This window comes from Varroa destructor, unplaced genomic scaffold, assembly GCF_002443255.2.
Source record: "Varroa destructor unplaced genomic scaffold, Vdes_3.0 BEIS01000002.1, whole genome shotgun sequence".
Taxonomy (NCBI): domain Eukaryota; kingdom Metazoa; phylum Arthropoda; class Arachnida; order Mesostigmata; family Varroidae; genus Varroa; species Varroa destructor.
The window spans coordinates 3,228,394-3,248,696 of NW_019211455.1; the positions used below are offsets into that span (position 1 = coordinate 3,228,394).

At 40.6% G+C, this 20,303-nt stretch overlaps 1 protein-coding gene and 1 long non-coding RNA gene across 6 annotated transcripts in view; one reads left to right on the forward strand and one right to left on the reverse strand.

Annotated features, from left to right (window-relative positions):
• The window catches only part of LOC111244602 (protein phosphatase 1 regulatory subunit 14C), a 68,747-nt gene that overhangs the window by 26,097 nt on the left and 22,347 nt on the right, over positions 1-20,303 (reverse strand). Inside the window, exon 3 of one of the 5 annotated variants that reach the window (XM_086982025.1) lies at positions 4,397-4,558. The exons of the other annotated variants lie outside the window; for them this stretch is intronic. The gene's annotated coding sequence lies outside the window, so the exon portion shown is untranslated. The remainder of the gene's footprint in view (positions 1-4,396; positions 4,559-20,303) is intronic. 5 annotated transcript variants of the gene reach the window in all.
• On the forward strand, positions 1,304-12,715 carry LOC111244603 (uncharacterized). Its single transcript, XR_015322510.1, has 3 exons — positions 1,304-1,385; positions 11,224-11,626; positions 11,939-12,715. It is a non-coding gene; the product is annotated as an uncharacterized LOC111244603 (long non-coding RNA).

Sequence of the window (20,303 nt, forward strand, 5' to 3'; positions counted from 1 at the left end):
ATTATTTCAGCGTAGAGGGGCCCAAATATCTGATTGGTCGTCTATGTAACAATGAAATAAAAATCTTTTGATCGAACTTCTAATAGATGATCATCAGTAAATTAGGTTAGATGTACCGCGAACAAAATCTATTTACAATAGACTGATGAAATATTAATGGGTTAGGTAACTGAAACGGGCCAAATGTTTCTAAATACTGTAGTTTGTGTTAGATTGGGTGTGATATTAGCCAATTAAAGTAGTTGAAATAATTAACGCAACAGCCGCACGAGGCGAAACGCGTAAATCCGCCTGGTTTATCTTAAGGTAAAAAAGAAATTTCACACGTTAAGGCTGAGCCTACGTATGGCATAATATAAACTAAGATTGTTAATTATCGGATTTTTTAGATGAAAGTAGTAGCCAGTGTGTTTTCTACTGACATTCCTTATTTATCGAAGAATGCTTATAAAAAGATGCTTATCTTATCTCGTATAGTATAACACTGTTATGTTACGCGTTATTTGCAACCTGTTCTACGCACGAAACACATGAGGCCTGGGTTTGGACACATCACTAAGACCCTATGTAGCGTCACAAACCCAATTCTATATATTATTATCCGGAATATTTGTTAAATTCCAATATTGTACTCAAACAAGAATAGATCTTTCAACAAAATCCTTTACATATGTGAGAAGTGCCACTAGTGACGATCATGACTGCTCTATGTAATGATTTTTTAGTTAATTAAAATAGTTAATTTAATTAAGTGAGTAATAATTTTTCTATATACAATTACAGCGTTCATTTGAAACTTGAATTACTCCCTAACATATGTACTCGTCTAAGTGTATAGAAAATTCCCATGGAATTAAATTTTGGCCAAAAAGTCCACACACGCAAGGGTTATAAGAAGATGCAAACGACCTTAAAAATATGATATGCTGAAACTTATCTAATTTCTCATTGGTATCCCCCTCTTTAGAATGACTGTTAACGTTAAACCTGTCTGTTCGGGTTTCTTGATGAGCCCTAAATCTAAAACTTCAGTGAGCATTTTTTGGTTTGCGTCATGGAAATTCTTTTCCGGCTTTTTTAGGAGCCGCATGAAAACTACCATAGATTGTCAATTCTATAAAAAAGAAAAAAAATCCTAGTTTAGGTCTATTTTATTCATATATATATATATATATATATAGGGATTCAATCATGGTTATGACGCTGTTATTATGACGCTGATAACGACGCACTGTTTTTCGTCGCGACGAATCTGTTATTCTGTCGTAGAAGAAAAACTGGCCTTTGTTTAATACGAGGAGTAGTGGATATGTACATAGCAGACAGGATGTGCTACCAGCAACGGCGGTGACTCTTTTGGCTTATCCGATGGCGTACCATTTGGGGTAACTTTGTTTCACTTCGACCGGATAGATTGTATGGTTAATCCCTATGTCGACGATGCTTAAAAGACAAAACTGAATATTTCATATACAGTCTAAAGGTAGTTCCTAACCTAAAAGGTATATGAGGGTCACCTTGATTCAACAAATTGTTTCGATCCCTAGAATTGGATAAACAGTCGATAGCTGAACTGATGTTATGATCCTTATCGACGCTATGCCTTCGTAATTACTACGTGTGCCTACTGCACACATAATAATTACAAATAATACACGAAAGACATTCGTTACCTAAAAATGGTATCAATTCTAAGCGAATACATTTATTTGAATAGGCAGCCCGGCTTTACTGGCTGCGCTGCAAATATACGTATAGTGCTTTGGTGTTCCTTCGTTCACCGACATGGTCGCCTTAGATAGTTAGTTACCGTTTATTTGTTTTCCGTTATATGAATTGCTATCGGTTCGGCGTTTCGATATTGTTGTTGTTATTAAAGGGGCTATATTTTTGTCTAGTGCTCAATGTAATATGTCTTAATTTTTTCGACGCTCGCTCTCAGTTCTTGGAATCTGTTACACTTGACGCGTTCATCTCACAATTATGCCACTGTTTATATAAACCCGGACCTTTTTTAGACCCATTACTTAACATAAGAAGCTAGTGATAGCAAGCATCAAGCTTGGCGATGATTGTTCTGGTCAATTGACTTTCGCTTCTAACCGACACAAACTTAATAGTATTCCATTGCCATACACAATAGGTTTGGTAAAAACCTCCCTTTCCTCCAGTCAGACCCAAACTATAGTTTACTTGACACTGGCCCGTTTATAGATGGTAAAAGCGTACTTAAGGAACATGCAAACCTCGTTAGATTGTGGCCTATCAGCTTACGGCAAACGTCCCCTAGACAAACGCCAGATACGCACAACAACATCGGACCGACGTTGCGTCCGCAGCCGTCGCACAGCTTTAGAAAACGTTTTTAGCCGATTCAAACAATGTCATCAACAATTATTTCAACACAACTAATTATAACAAGCCCAAGAAAAAGCAAACGACCCAAATCATAAAACATCCCATTGTTTTATTCAGGGAATACGTACAAAAAAGGCAAAAGTCACAGTTCATGTTTGCTTGCTTGACATAAGCGTCTTAGACGCGTGTGTATCGGGCGGTTTTTTGCGCCGTCAACGAACTTTAAACGTGATGTTTTATTTTCAGTCGTTGAGAATCGTTTCTGCTTGCCGTGTTCTGCCCCGCATTACTTACTGGGCTCAGCTTCGTTGGGCCAAGCCAATTTGGCAAATCCCACAACAACAATCCCAACAGCTCTACCCACATTTCAGTTTTAGATCATGCGCCATCAAATATAGCACATATATTTCAATTAATAGCATACAACACACCCTGCACAAAAGTTATGCTCAACGAACGGGGCATGTCGAAGATATTTTCAAACATACAATGTGTATAAACGTTGAAAAGCTCTATGTCAATATTGGAGAATGCAGCAACTAAGCGCGGGGTGAGGATTATAGCGCGCCCGTAGGCGCATTCGATGTTGCAAAATATTAGAAGACAGCCAGGTGGGATCATAATTATCAATGCCTGACCAGTGAGCTTTGAGGTCTCAAGCCTATTAAAACGTTCGTCGAAACAAGGGCCAATTATCTGCATGCAAAAATAGGCCGCAAGTCGTCAGATTGGGAGCTGAGGATAGGCATAGACCCAACTCCACCTGTCTGATTCATTATTGGATTTACTTTTAACTGTCACCACGTTTCCTATCTGGATCTATAATGCTTTTTAGTGTACAATCGACACTATCGTATATTCGTCAACTGATCATGTTGTAAACAATAGCAGACGCATTTATAGCTGAAACGGCACCTAACCGCTGAATATTTCTGGAAAGAACGGTTCTGGGTTGTCTACAACAGCTTTATATGCCTTGGGCCCTATCTATCTATTTATATAGTCTAGTATTTTACTTAAGGAGTGCAGCAGGCCTGCATTTTTGTAACGTTCCATCCAGTTCTTTATTATTTAAGAAAATATCGTAAATAGTTGCGAAATGGGTAGGTGGAAGATAAAGAGATGAGGAATATTAATAGGAATCGGACGGATAGACGGATACGAGTCTGAACTCCTGAAGTGTAGGCTAGGAATATAAGGAAGAATAGCTGACTGATAGGCAGGCAGATATTATTTGCATTACTACAATGATATTGTAGTGGAAATCTAAGACGCAGCTTGATTTTGGCACGAAGACGAAACAACGAAAATTTTCAAATCAAAACTCAAAAACTAGCTCAAAAACTTTATCGTAGACAATCACATCGCTTCTCTGTATATCTATCTGTGCAACTGTATAACTGCGTTTAAAGTTTCCGTCCATCCTGTCGGGCTACTTTTTTCTATACGATAGTATACAATAAAGCTATACGCCAGGTAGCATCTTTCCGGCCATGGTCCAAGGGGTTTCAGGATAAGAGCATATCAATTTTAAGTTCAGTGCTAGGTTATTTTTAGTAGATATTTATTAAAGGCCAGATTGTAATGATGAACGTCATGCGAAGACTCGACAGATCAGAAGACGATAACTTGTAGAAATCAGATAAACATGTAAATACAAGATTGTATTGTGTCAAACCATGGAGGTCAATAACTCTTACATGGAACATTGTGGAGAAGGGAGCTTCTTGAGCCGAAAAGCCAAACACACGCATGTTTCTATTATATACTACCCTGTAGCACAATACTTCGTTGCAACCGTCAAATCTATAAACACCATCAACAGCAATGCTATTTAATTAACATTTTCGAAACTTAGTGGCTTTAAAGAACTATTTTTGATCGTATATGATATATGGCAAAGAAAACAGTAATCTGTCCCGTGAATACCATGATGATACACAGATAATCACCATAGAAAATATTTGATATGTCGTGGCGTAACGAAATCTAGCTCGTACCCATTTGACTGTGCATTTCGGGTCGTGAACGTACTCACCAGTATACCGTCGGTCGGCGGAAAACTCAATGTCAATACTTAGTTGCGAAAGCAGTGAAAGGTCACGACCTAGGGTGGGTGGTACGGCGTTCTCAGCAGCAACTATATAGACCCACAGCTGTACGCCTTATGCTAAATGAAGACGATGGCCTGCCTGAAAAACTTTGTTAGTGAAAAACAAACAGCTAGATGTCCAGGTTACCCATCCGCTCAGCTAGATAAAAGCTATAGTAACTGATACTTCAGCCTATTTCCATAAAGCTGCCTATCGGCAGCTTTGACAGAAAGCGAATGTGCGTTGAATAAGCCATTCAGTTAAGTCGGACCCATAGAGCGTTCCAGGGGTCCAATACGTAGAGTTTGGAAGCTGAAGTACATACGCTATGAAGTGAAGATGCGTAGGCAGGGCTTCAAGGCGAAGCCTTGCGCGTTCCCAGTCGTCGACTGAACGAGGTTGGTACGAATTTTCGACAGAGACAGCGTTCCCCGCTAGCGCACGCACAGAGTTCGCTTTGAGATATAAATAAGCTCATTACCATTGTTTTGTTAGGCTTGGTATTACGTAATCGTTTTTTGGCAAAGACGGCCTGCGTCTTGATGCTCAGGGAATACATATCAAGCTTGCTTGTAGGTCATACTAATGCATAGATGTCTCAAGCGTAGTTCCTTTGATAGAGGTGCTGGCGACATGAATTGTTCGGCGTTATGTGATTTCCTTTCTACTCAAGTATTTAGGTTCAGCCTTCCATAGAGGTGGTGGCATTTACGAACGCTTTTCCGGCAGAGTTCGGCGTCCAAGATCGTGGACCGTTTGTTTGCAAGAGAACATTGCTAATTAATCACTTGTTAATATCGCAACAATTTTAGTCGTAAAGAGAACATATTAATGAATTTCTGTTAGTGAGCCCGAATCTTTCGCAAGCGGTAACTTCACACTGACACCTTAGGTCGTATCCAAATGTCTGTCGGTGATTGACTTGAAGTTCATTTAAATAGCGCAAGAGGTAGCACAATCTGAGAGAAACAGTATCAATTAACAACTAGTACAACGCTTAAGTAAAGCAATACCAGTATGATTCATTGCTGACCTTTACCTCAAACCTTTAGCGCGAGCTGGCTGAAATCATCAATCGTAGCAATGAGCATATAGCCAAGCAGGCATTATAAATGTAAAAATATAAAGTATGAGCCAAATATAACATCGCATTAACGATAAAGCTGTTGACGATACTGCATATGTGCCGCTATGGGTGCTAGTAGGGGGCACGAAAGCACCTAGGCATTTGTGTTTCCCGCGGCTGAACGCGCCAAACCGTTTTCGAACTATCGAAACCGACCAACGAAGAGGGTGACAAGTGAGCAGACGAACCAGTGTTTGGTAAGTGACACAAGCTGGCATTCATCGTCGGCCTAGAAGTTGGACTAGAGTGAGTCAGTCCATGCTAATTGGTCCCGCTCTTCACCGGTATTTGGCCAAAGCGAATAGCGTTCAGGGCGCAATGAAACCCTCCAGCACCGACAGCACATCGATGGGCCAGCAAATGCTCCCAACTCACTGCGCTGGCTACAAGTCAAGTTTCAATTCCCCTACATCACTCTTCGCTTTCTACAAACAGAAACTTTGCGCCCATTTGTCGTCGGCGTTCTGTTTCTCTTGTCTTCACGGCGGACGGCTGAACGCGCGATGCAACGCGGCTACTTCAAACCAATGGGAGATGTTGAAGCTTAATCCCGGATTCCGGATAAACTGGCGGTCGGCAAGGACCACGGTTAAACCCGCAATTGCTACTGGCCAGTCGGGGCTTGCGGTCGATCCCGGATGGCCGATTCATCGGCAATGCAGTTAATACAGCACGCTATTTTTGCTGCTGGCGCCTCTGGTCTAACGAATATTTTGAAAGAACGCGATTTGGGCAAAAATAAACATGCGGAAGATTCTGTTTTTGTTTGCGAATGGTTTACCGGACAAGCGAACACAAATCAACCGACAGATGGGAGACTTTGGTAAATGGTGATGGACCCTTATGCATAGCGGCTACGAAATCAGAGAATCGAGGGAACCACCTGCTTGGAAAAATCCCTTTTTGAGTTTTAGAAACAGAGTGTGGGTGAGAGAGAGAGAGAGAGAGAGAGAGAGAGAGAAGACAATAATCACTAAAAATAAGGACAGCAAAATGGGCAGGCATTAATGGGACCTGCTGCCGTAGCAAGGAGATCGTCAGTAGCTTTCCGATCGTATAAAATAATCGTTTGTATACCCAAACGGTATAATATAATCCGAGGTTAATACATTTTGCAAACATTATTATAGACATTGTTTCTTTTTGCGTACCGAAGCACATTTTCTTCAAGCAAAACAAGCAAAGGAGTGGTTGATGATAAATCTACTACGTACTATGTGATTACATCACAGTTATTGATTCGTCACAATTATCTGTCGAGTATGCATAACGTGATACATTTGCATGGTGGACAACATTTGCCCCTCTGCGTACATGTGAATGCATGTACGCTCACTGATCTACTTTAACGACATCTTTCTATCCGCTATTGCTCTTCGTGGAGTTGGATAATATGCGCTCCCTATTCCATCCAATATTGTATTTTGACTGCTCGGCCCGTTGTGAGTCCTCATCTTGTTTCCTTTCTTCGGAATAATTTTTGAATTGCTCAGTTGGTTGCCGGCTGACCACCTTCTTCTAAAGCCCCTTTCTACTGTCGCTACTGCTACTGTTACAGGAAGCTAATATTCCCTAGCGGATTTTCCACTACAATAACCACTATTCCAGGATTTCTAGCGTAATAACTTTCCAAAGATGTCTAGCTTCTCGGTGTCGGTGCACTCCTCCTGTTGTTACTGTGGCTATTTGCTACTGCTGTTATTTTCGGAGTGTTCCTGAGTCGAAGGAATCCTACGGACGGAATGGGCCTGCTGATGAATCGGTCTGTCCATTTGGAGCTGAGTGTTGCCTGCGTGACTTTTCCATTATCCTACTATTTGCTGTTGCTGATTGCTGTGACTATCAGTTGATAGCATACCAGCACCCCATTTTCTTTTCAGTTTCCCACTTGGCAACGCCGGCCGTGTGTTGATTAGATGGTAGCAACGGAGCCAGCATCAGGAGAACCCTGATCAGTATGCAGTAGGAATAGTTGTCACGTCATCAGCTCGTCTCCAGCGACCGACGCAACCACGACCTTTGAATAAGTCACGAGCAGTGCATAGAGATAGCCGCAGACGCGAGGCGACGCGTCGCGACATAATGCCGTTAGTTTAGCAAGTACCTCATTTTTCCATTTAGATAATCTAGCTATCCAATTAACGCCGTTAATACCAGCACCGACATTGGTAAGAGTGGCCATCTGAGCGGCGGTGATAGTTCTCTGTGTTAACGGATGCCGACCTGTAAACGGAATGGTAGTAAGCGGCTGCTGTGGCCTGCCGATGAACCAAGCGGACTGCGAAGATGGACAAGTGCCAACAACAACGCTACTTCGTTCTCAGTCACACCTCCATTGTCCATCCGCTTTTGCTGCTGTCGTTATTGTTGGCACCATCCTTTGCTGTCACTGCCCATAAATGGCGATCCACAAAGGCAAAGCAAGAAGTAAAAGACGACGAAGTTGTGACGGCGGCTAAAGTGGCAGAAGGTTAATGTAGGAGAAGAACAGACGGGTTTAAACTTTCATTTCTTGTCTTTCCTACCGTCGTTGGCAATGGCTGACCACTGTTGCTGCACGAAATACATAATACAAACGAAAACATAACAAATATGACTGTTGAGCATTACTGAGGAAAACACCAAAAAATAAAATGAAAGCCCGACCTAACAGGTGCACGCGTCAGGTTATGCACGCTTAATAGTGAAATACGCACTGTGTCCTACTGAGTTACGGTATGGTAAGTGGTGGTATGTTTTTACTATAATTATCCAATCCGTAAATCTGTGAATGAATCGCCGCAGTATCTATGTGCGATTGTTCGTTCCGGATGTAGATATGCTATCGGCAACAGCAGTTAGCGGTCGCTTTCTTCTGTTTGGATGATAAACATCCTCATTCTTGGTAAGCCCGCGCTGGATCATCAGTGCAGTAGGTGGTATGGCGCGTCTGACTGAACTGTAGGAGACTGCTGTTCTGACGGGATCGGCGAGAACAAACGTCTGAGGTACCCAATCAGCCTGAAGAGACTCAGAGTAGGGCATAACCCGCTTCATCGGTGATCGAATATTGTCATTTTTGTTGTGGTGAACAGCCGTCAAGGAGCTGCACCCTAGTTTTTTTTTTTTAGAAATGACCTTGGAGGAGACAGGAAACGGGAAGATTAAGAAGCATAAAAATAAGTACTACACAGAAAAAAACTTGATGATTGGTGTCGATGTCATCGTCGACCCCCCATACCATACAGGCGCACTAGCCTGTTATAAGACTGATGTTTATCGGGGGTCTTGAAACAGCTAAGCTCGTAACACGGAGACTCTGTTGGGATAATTTTCGATCGAATTGTCAAAAGGCATTGAGGGCACGAAGATCGGGCAGACCGCGAGATCAAGCTACATGATACATTTTGACGACGCCCCTTGCAGTACAGTGAACCAGCTTCTGTCAGGCAATAACTCTATAAATACTGCAGTATAATAGTATGATATGGCGGTATATTTTGATCATAAATAGCAAAAATACGTTAAAAACAAACATATAATTACAATAAACCGGTAATACACCGGGTGGCGCGTTAAAATTAAGAAAAACCAGGGCAGATTGTTTTTCATATAAAGAACGCATTTATCCAGTACTGCTGGAATGGGTCTGGACAAACGTTTTTTTTTACTCTTTCTTGAAATGCGTACGCAAAGTTTCGCGGTGCCATCTGACCTGGAGATAAGTTGTGGGTTCTTAGCCGGACAATAGAATTTTTTTCCACGACGACAATAATGGACCATAAGAAATTTTGTTCGATTAAAAAACTAAAGAGCGACAAAAGGGAAAAGGCAGAATGAGCGAAAGCTGTCGATATTAATAATACAGACATTCAAGACAGATATATCGAATATAGAACTTAAAACGGGCCTTGCTAAACCCATTGAGGCAGGTCGGATTAGTTCAAAGATCTCCCGTGCACGACGAGTCTTTTGAACGTGTTGAACGTAACAAACAACATTTCTATCATCAACAACTACACGCACCATAATTGCAGGTACAACTCATATAAGTGGTCTTAAGCTGATGTATACATTATACGCAATAATATTTCGGCATTCCCGAATTAACTTTTTTAACTTACTTGCACATGTTGTGTGGTACATGGTGGGATTCGAACCAGCGACATCTAGGTTTTTGAGCCAGAGCTTTAGTTTTTTTCAGTTGTCTGTGAAATTCGCGTTTAGGATGAATTGAAAGCGGTGATTCAAACACGCAAAAACTATCTGCATATTTAAGTGTATATAAAATAAAGTATATATAAAATCAAATTCCAGCACAATCGCCTTATTTGAAGGAAAGACAGCCAGCACATTATATCGCAATGACTTCTGTTTCCCTAATTGTTACAAAGGCAAAAAAGAACTCCTGTATAAAAAACAGTTTATATACACACACGTATTTATAATAGTAAATGTAGATCAGTTGCAACTAACTCACTTGGCGTTCCGTTGTTTGGACACGATCACAATTCACGTACTGAAACCTCAGTGATTAAACAACGGCATTTATTTACATACTTAGGCCCCTTTGAGGTGCGCACTGACGTAGTCCTGTCCCAATAAAGTAGACTTTTAGCGGAAAAATAAATCCAACGATTTAACTGATGGCCTGCCCGTTGCTACATAATAAGTTTTACTTAGAGGAATTTAATTGACATTGTTGTCTTAATAGACAATTCACTTTTAATATTATTATATATTATAATACACATGTCGTGCGAAAATTAACTTCTCGGCACACATACTTAATTTTCTATCAGTACACTCGTGAGATTTGTATATATATATATAAATTCTTATAAAATTCTTCTTACAGAGTTTTAATTGTTGGGTGTCTAGCATGGCCGAGGCATCGATTAGTAATCACAGCTCGCTCAAGCTTATTTCTTTATCATATAATAACTTTAGCACGGAGGTGGGTATCGCATCAGTGATCGTATCAAACGAATGGGGTTAACGTATAGAAGTTTGGAAAACATTACTATCATTTCTGTACCCTCCAGCTATTATTATAGTTTACTGATAAATATGTTCAGACTCCGGCAATATGTTTATTTTTTATTTGTTAAACAGATACTAAGCTTTAAGCGCCTTTCAAGAACTACATGATGCCTTTCTTCTCTTTCTTTGCACCGTTTTCACTTGCGGCCTTTTATTGCGAACGTTTATCTAAATGGTTATAAAGTATGGCTCCTCAGGGAAAGTCATACCTGATAACTGGCCTTAACGAGAGAAGCTCCAAGAGAGGCCAGTTATCTAAAATGGAAAAGAACGAAATCATGCTAGTACCAAGGCAATGTTATATTCATTCGTTCGAGCAGTATTTCCATTCAGTCACTGAAGCACCATTTATGCACTACGTAGACGTATCGCAAAAATACTAAAAAGCAACCATAGAAATGATTTGTTAATTCTTTAATTGATGCTGTATACAATAACGATTATGTTTGTGGACAAAAAGCAGGACTTCTCAGTGCGTCGTTGCTGCGGTTGCCGCCGTCATTGCTACGTCAGCGATAGTTCCTTTCGCTGGCTTTCAGCTCACTTATTTATTAATTACAGTTCAGCTCTTGCCGTTTGTTCCGATGCGGACGACTGGACAAACATGAGATGTGTTCCTTTCAGGTAGTTTCAGACAGGAATAATTGATACATGCCTGTAAACGAGCGAACAGCGCCATCCAAGACACTAAGCTATTGTAGACGGCACGGCGACTGCGGACGTAACGGACGTTAGCAATACGCTAAGGTAGTAAGTGGCTAGAAACGTACGTATGGCAAGCCATAGAGGTGGAAAAACAATAGAGTGAGTTGTCCAGTACAGCTGCAGCTGTCGGATCGGACGTGGTTGCTTTGTTTCATCGTAAAAACTGCGAAGCCATACTAAAATACGGGTGTAGCAACACTGGAACTGTTACGCTCCGTATAGTCAAAAATGCTTTTTGCACGAGTTCATAGTTCTTAACCATTGCGGCGATCCCAATCTATTTGTTTCAGAAGGCAGATTTGTTCTTAGATAAACGGCCAATGTGAGTATTTAGTTGTTGTAAACGTATTCTGTTGACATTTTGGACAATGTATATAAGGACATGTGTATGTTGCGCATATATATATATATATATACATCGACAATTAAACAACAGTCGACTATGCTGTGAGGCGCAGTATTTTTACATTGTATATATAATAAGTACTGTTTACGAAAGGTAAGTCTCGATCGTTTTATTTGGCTTCGTAATATACTGTTGTTATCATTATTATCATAATGGATTAGCAACAAACAAACAAAAACAGAGCTTAATGTCGGAATATTTGCTTCACTGTTTTTTGTGTTATTATAGAGTTTTAGCCCAGAAGCAAGGCGGATGTTTACCGTTAGCTACGAGACAATTAGATCTGCGGTCGTATGCATGTCATACGCCGCCGGCGTAACAAATTGATTCAGTCCTCGGCCGTGATCGGATCGCGTCAACTTGACATTGCAGCCACACTGTTCCTATCACGAAACCTACGAGCTCGTTATCTGAAGAAGATTAGAAGATCGTTGTGCACGTAGATCAATTAAGACACATTCCACACGACTTGTGTATATGAAGAAAGATACTCATTAATAAAGAAGAAAGACCGACGGCATTTTCGAGCCTATAAACAAAAATAGGTCTTAACTTAACAGAATTATGCTTCTACGAGGCAGGTACCACAAAAAGGCATTGATCCGTGCAATGGCGACGTACGAAAGCGGAACATTCGACTAAGAGCGAGACCTAATTTATTGAAAAGAAGGAAAACTTAAAAGATGAAAAAGCTAGTAATCGAATGAATCTTTAAGTCAGGGTGCGGCCGCGAGAAATCATTTTGAACTATCCTATATTATTCTTACGATTTCAACTATGCGTGCCAGCAGACAATGCACTAGGCTGGCCATCTCATCTTTTAAGGTAAATTTAGGCCCATCGAACCGAACTAGCCTTGAGAAGAGTCATTTTTGATAAAAAGAACAACTCATACACCCGAGTGAACGCAGGCGATAAAACACGGGATATAATGTACGCCAACATAGAACAAGGTCACTTGCACCATATTCGGCACCATTTCTATAAAATAAACTCTTAAAACCAGTCGCTGTTGATTGTTTTGAATTTTTACAAGAAGATAAGGTGAAATTGCGCATATCGTCAAACAACTATAGAGCCGTTCGACGACGACGCGTCGATAATAACGAATAGCGTGCATATACTCAAATTCAATCGACTAGAATCTTATTGGATTATGTAACGCTAAGAAAGGTGAACGGCGAAACGTAATCCAGAAACGCGTATCTTAAGTGACGTTAAGGCTGCTGGTGCCGGCGTCTTTTCTCTGGAAATCCGAGGACTAACAGATTATACTCTGTAATCACGTTCGGTGACGATGCCTTTTCGTAGCACTATAATGGACGCAGCCATCAGTCGACATTCGTAGCCGATCGTCAATGAAGCTTTAAATAAATGCGCGTGCCCCACTATCAGAGCTCATACTAGCAATGTACAGTGCATACATTTTCAAAATATTCAGACAAAATTAATCAGATGAACGACGCATCGTAACCTCTTTACACTATGCAGTTTTTTTTCTCGAATAACGTTCTACTTCAGCACAAACGGAACTTCCACGAACGTCTAGACGCTACAAGATGCTGACACCTTTTCTCTGCGTTTCATATCCATGAAGTACAAGTGACGAGTCTGACTGTCATTTCATTAAAATCTAATTATTTTGCGGAAGGACGTCTCCGCCCCTAATATATCCATCCGCCTTTGTCCATTTGTAAATTTAGTTACGTTAATTTCTCAGCATACGTGCACTACTGCGTATACGTTTACTGTGTTTATTGTCGCACGAAAAAGCGTAAGCGTCATGGAAAACCTCAATTTTATCGCAACCTCCTTCAGAGCAGACCGCATCTGTTGCTTTTGTTGGAGATCAAAACACGCGACAAAAATGAAGATGTCACCACTGTCTTGATTTTCTTGTCAGGTCCCTTAACAGCTTCAGGCAATACCCTTGCTCCACTGCAATAGTGCCCTTGTGACGCTTTTGTCGTCACTGGGCCCACCCGCAATCAGTCATCGGCGCTCTACTTACAATCCACGAGCCCTAACTTCGGAATCGATGTCACATTCTCAACGAGCGCACGGGAGAACGTTGCGTCTTCCGTATCAAAAGGAAGCCACTGCTCAATGTTCACAATGCAAGTTACCAGCCAAATGATGGCAGGACCCGTTGTCGTGAAGACGACCATCGCAGCTATGAATTATGCTTCTGTGCAATTCTCGGCCAGCTATGCGATCGCAAAAGGCGGCTGACTTAGGAAGAATAATAGAGCAGATTTATTTGTCCTAATTTCGTCTCCTCTTGACCTTCTTCTTCTCGACAATGCCCGATCGCTTTTTGCCCTCAATGGTTATGACATAGTGTTTTCTCGATTACCAGTGGTAAATTACTGTCCACCGTTATTTGTCATCTGGAGTGACAGTCGCGGTAGATACCAGCCCAGTTCGAGTCCACCAGAGTAGTACCAATTTAATCAGTGATGGCCGATCGAAACATTTCGTTTATGTAATCTTGCTCGTACAGCTGAAGATAATAATCGATTTGTCACTGACGCAAAAAGACACATTTGTGGCCCACAGTGATTCAGATCTTACTGCTGGACTTTAGATAATCTTCCTTATACACCATTAGCTATCAGCCTGATGATATTCCGGGCTCGTCTTCGATTGCATGTTACTCCCCATTCTGTTGCTATGGGACAACGCAAAATCATCGATAAAGCAAAACAACTTGCGCGTAACTATCGAGGCGAACTTGTTGTTCCATATATGATGAATGGCTACGTTGCGTTCGCGAGCTTTACCTTCGACATATATATGTTCAAAACGACTGAAGTGCTCAAAGGGGAACGACGGCGTTAAATGGAAGACATTCTCGGAGATCATCAACGTATATTTGATTGACGCTTCAAGTAATTATTTCCTACCTAGATGAACAAATCTGCTTAACGTACAGGCTGTATACATATCTTCAAAAGCTTTTTCTCCAGAGTAGCTTGCTAACTCTTGCCTGCATTTGTCGCGTTAAATTTAATAGCCGATTATAGTGTTCGAAACGTGCAGAGATAGAAACATCTCATTCTCTCATTGAAGACAGAAAGCGTTTTATTTTTCGTTATTATTTCGTTATTGACCTTGTGTTGTTTGTACTATCAAATAGATAGGAAGTCGCGACACCGCAATACCGTCACAAAGACTGCAGTCTGGCAATGTATATGCTCGTTTTCAATTAACCCCAATGACACAAAGAAATTGAGAAAAATGAGATCAGTAGATTCAGATGAAGAATTTGCTTGGCTTTTGTGTTGAGGCTTGTTATGCAGCTTAAAGATTCATTTGAAAACTATTATTATTATGTATATTTTAATCTTGAAATTATATCATTGTTCCATCTATAAATAGACATGGGTATTTCCTTTTCTTTCACCTACCCTCGAAGGGTTATGCCAAGTAAGTCGGAAAATCTATTCCCTCCCACTACCTGTTACGTCACGGCAATTTCCACACGTACGCATAAGCTGGACAGGCTTACTGTTTAGAATCTATGTTGTGCTGTGGAGTCGGAGCTCGCAGTTTTCTACAAAGTGGGCACGCCTATGTCTATTTACCTTAGTGCCCAACATGGTCCTATCGAAGCCTGAATAAATGGTTCGTTTACGAGAGACCGCTAGTTTGTGAACGTAAGATGAACGAACGATTTGATTTAGTAATAATAATAGTTGTAGTAGGCAATGTCTACCAGAAAACCTAAGCCAGCAGCAATTCAACGGCAGTAGCAAAAGGCAGGACAGATGCAAAAAGGCTGCGCAACACAGAGGTTCCCAGACATCCTAAAATTTCTCATGGGAAAAAGCATTTAGTAAAGCAGCGAACAAGATATTATAGCCATTGTGTTTCATTGAGAAGGTCGATTTCGTCTGGTGTCCACGTTACTCTCGATTCGTTTTGCTTAACAGACTGCTGCTCCAACCACGGTTTCTTCTTAGAATAAAAACGAAGAATAAGACAAAACACAAGCATGGGCACTGACCCAGTGGGCTTCATGTATTTGGGAAATTTTTGAAACCTGTGTGTTCGTAAATAGCGCTTAGTAACAACAATGTGGCAGGCTATTAAAGCGTTGTAGTAACTTGAATAGAAAATTCACTGGCATATGCCTCGACCAACCTTTGTCTCGTGGGATTGAAAAAATTCACAGGAAACATGATAATTGTGCTTTTTAGTATTCAAAGTACGTTTAATAAGCCTAATTTAGAGGTACACGCGGTTGGCAGTGAAGCGAAGTCAGGGTCCAAAATTCACGCAAAAATCTGATCATCGTTGCAGAGAGAACTAGAAGAGCCCGGAGTACTTATCCTGTCAAGATTGACTCACGATAAAGACACCTTGCCAAAATCACTGCTTGTCCGCAGCAATAATAAAAAAAAACCTGCGGGAATCGTTGTCATAGTCTCGTACGACAAGTAGAATTATGTCAACTTTTTACATGGATAGTGTTTTAATCTAATTGTTGAAACAATACAACAGTTAATGTTCCCATAGCCGCTGTAGTGATGAGCCGATCTGATGCATAAACGTTTTTGACGCAAGAGCTTTAATCCGGGGGCAATCTGTTGACCTTTCCATTGCGGGTTGAATTACAAATATGATCATTTATTATTATTATTTCTCTGCCCATCGTGAGACACCCCAATGAGAATGCTAAAGCATAAAAAGCATGAAACGGTATCTTCTTTATTATGAAATGACATAGATTTTGTGATTCAGTTCTTTATTATTTATGAATATAAATAAATATTTTGTCCGTTAATAAAGAAGAAAACTGCCCCATTTAACGTACACGTAGCCCGACTGTACTCAGGCCAATGTAAAAAAGAAATATATCTCTAAACGTACAGTTAATCTTAGGTAAGATAAAGCAATCTTCTTATTGCTATTTGTAATTCTCTGATGCAACCAAGTTTCTGTAAAACTAGATAATAATAATGGTAGTTAGCAAATTCACAAAAAGAAATTCTTATGAAAGGTGTACTTTTTTAGAAGTAGTTCTATTGGTGGTCTTTGTTGTACAAATGCCAACTCTCGATGACAAATATCTATAAAAGAATAATATCAATGAAGAAAAAACCTCTTGAATAATAAGCATGGTCATTCCTAATTTTAACCCTTTCTTAACGTATACGTCCCCTGCACGAATTATATCTCGTTACCATTACTATCCGGTAACAAACTGATAAAAACTAAGGCTAAAGGAAGAAGAATAATAATGTCAATGTGTAGCATATCTGGTCATTTAAAGAAGCTAATTATTAGTCAAGGACTAGACTTTACCATATGATGAGAATGACAAATATAGCGAATAGTACAAGTGACTGCGTTTCCTCCCGCAGCTTCAAACGTTCGAGTCCTCCGCTGCTACGTTTGCTTCTCCAGGAAGCTAGCGCTAAGAAGGTCGATGCCTTCCGAACTTCGTAACTTGTGCCAGTTACATTATATGCGTATAGATAGGACAAACTTGCGAAGAAGGACAACGTCCTGTCTAGACGTGTATCGTATAATGGCAACAACGAACATTTTTATTGTGTTCATACTGGCTATTCCGCACGTTGGGACGTCTTGTTGACCGTCAATGAAATACGGTCATTTATTGCCTTCTATGGGACTCGCACTTCGGTCACAAAGTTTCACCCTCGAACTATTCCCAATTGAGGCTTTCTCGATGGTTGTTGAAGAAAGGCGCGTACCAACACGGATCTAACATGGCATCTATGTGCATGTAATTCCACATCAGCGGTCGATGATGTGTACTTATTCGTTAAGTTTGATCGCCCAGTCGAGTTTCCCCTAACATTTGCAGTCAAAGCGGGCGTATCTTATGGTGGATGAAGAAAGCATAACAAGAATATTTTCGAAAGCTCAATCAATAGTCTCGTAGCGTCCGTAGTAATTAGGACCGTTGTAATATTATCATCTCATAATAGATTATTACCACATCAACCAACGTAGCGTCAATAACAAATAGAATGCTTCGCAAAGCCATAAGATTTATGGGTGCAGGTATTGTTAGGGCCCTGTTTGATTAATATCCCCTATTCTAAATAACGGAAACGCAATTACTGTAGTTTACATTTATGTGTGAGATTGGCTGTGATGAGATATAGCTAGTTCTTGAAATTCTGAGAAATTTCAAGTCAACCCACTCCCCGCTGGTTCATACATGACCATAGACATTATCCCTGTTAGCACTGCTCGGCAGTGGCATTACTCAGGCTTGCATTCACAGCAGGACATTAAGCGTATTGCACTGACCAGCATCAATGTCGTAGAATCGCTTCCGTTGATTCGGCCAAGGGCTAGTTATATTGAATTAATAGCGTTTGCTATACATAGCAATTTGCGTGTATATAGCTCTCTGTACAGCGTAAGGCAGGGGACGAAAAATCCTCACAACAGAAAAGCTTCCAGGAATAGAAAAAAACCTCGCCAAAATATAAATAATAAAAGCTTGTGTACGGCCCCACTGTTTGTGTTAGCTTTCATCGACAGTTGTGGCAGATTTTATATCATATATATATATATATATATAACAGTAGCTATAGCTTAACGTAATATATAGGCGTATTAGAACGTGAGTTGCACGACTAACAGCAGATCCGATCCCTATTAGACAATTGTAGGCAAGGCAAAAAAATCCGCTATTGAGCGACAATTTCCTAATCAACATGCCATTGGACGGATCAGACATAAGAGGCATGCCTGTACAATTAAGGCTTCTTTCTGGCAGGACCAGTCGAACCTCGCTTGACTTCCCCGAAGCAGCAATATAAGTAAAGTCATTTTCGACACAAGAAGTACCCGTGGACTTTTGTCCCCTCACTTGTAACAGGTACTATTCGCCCACGGACCCCCATATTATTACGACTCAACAACGGGTTCTTCTTTGTACTTATTCAACTAGCCCAAGTGCCCTGTAAAGCTGGACAAACGGCTCCAACGTGCTCGCGTCGCCGTCTATAATACCGCATTACCTGGTAGCTGTTGCTATCGCCTTCTACGGACCAGAAGAAAAGGTAAACTTGATTACAAATTTGATTAAGAAAGAAATTTCTAGACGAAAACTAAAAGCTGCGGCAACGTAAGTAGCTGAGCAATTGCGGTAAAAGTTATCGTGAAATGGTGATGGAACCACAGAATATGTCTAGTCAAAAAAAAGGTAGAAGAAAAATAGGACAGATAACACCGAGATAAGTGAACACCCTGCACTTCAATGCAAAATCCGCTTTTTCCGCAGGTGGACTGATGTCTAAATCTTGCATAGAGTAGAAGTTACCCCCCCCCCCCCCCCCCGACAATTGGAACTTAACAAAGCTGTGCACAATAACAGTATTTCGCTAGATTAAACGAAAAAAGTTGAGTGTACTTAGAGTTTGCTTGTTATTCAATTCGCAATGATAGGCTAGTAGTTGACCACCGTAAGTATTAACAGTTGTTATCACTCAAAACGGCTTTCACTCAAAACAAACACAAACACAACAGTTTGCTGTCTATGTACTCAAGGCGGAAAAGAATGATCAACGTCACTTTAACTTCGAGGTTCCTGAAGTGAAAGAACGGTGTGACCTCTTTTATACCTCTATATTTGACTATATTTTTGGTATTTTTTTTAATTTTGATATCATTACTACGATGGTAGATAAAAAGGATGGTTGTTTTTTGGTCCTAAGAAGTAGCGATAGGACTATTGTTGGACACACTACATAGATGGTCTAAAATACAAATTTCTAATAAAATCCTGGGTTTAGTTATATAAAAAATACTATTTGGGTTAAAGTGGCCTAACCGCAGACACAATTCTGATTAAATACATAGACTCCTAACAGAATAAATCTACATGAAGTAGAAGCCCAATAAGAGACCACAACTAGTGACCAGCCTCGACCTCTTACGTCAACCATTGGGATCGCAAACGTCTGTGCGTTTCAACCAAAGTGGAAGTCAATACAGATCGTAAAGGGATCATCTCTATCTGCCTGTGTCCGTAATCGCCTACGGCCCTATACCAGCAATCGAGCTTTACGTCATTTAAATATTGGATGATATTAGACAATGTCACAAGAATACTCTACAATACCATATCTATGCTGGCACAGCCGTACTCCCTATTTCGAACTGTTTCGGCGGTCTATACGTCGACGAGGACGACTTTGCCGATGTAGAAGTAAAAACAACCGTTTTCCTTACGCGTTTGCAGCCTTGAAGAGCACGTCATTTTGATACACGCAAGAGATATTACTATAATTATTGACAAGAGTATGGGAGCCCGTTAACATTCACATTTCAGAGTCTGTACAAACTGCTCTGACCTGTACAATCCCTGACGACTAAAGTTTTCTGATGACGTACGGACGTCCACTGAAGCTCGATGTAGAAGTGCCGTGTTTCAAGTCAGGTTTAATATCATACAACTTAGATGCATGGCGGAACATCAAAATTCGAACAAACCTTTGCCATGTTGTTCAACTTACTAAACATGCGTTCGTCCGTTATTCTTAGTAGCAGAAAATTTTTTCTAGAACAAAACAATGAACTCATTATAGGAGAAAAAAACACGTCC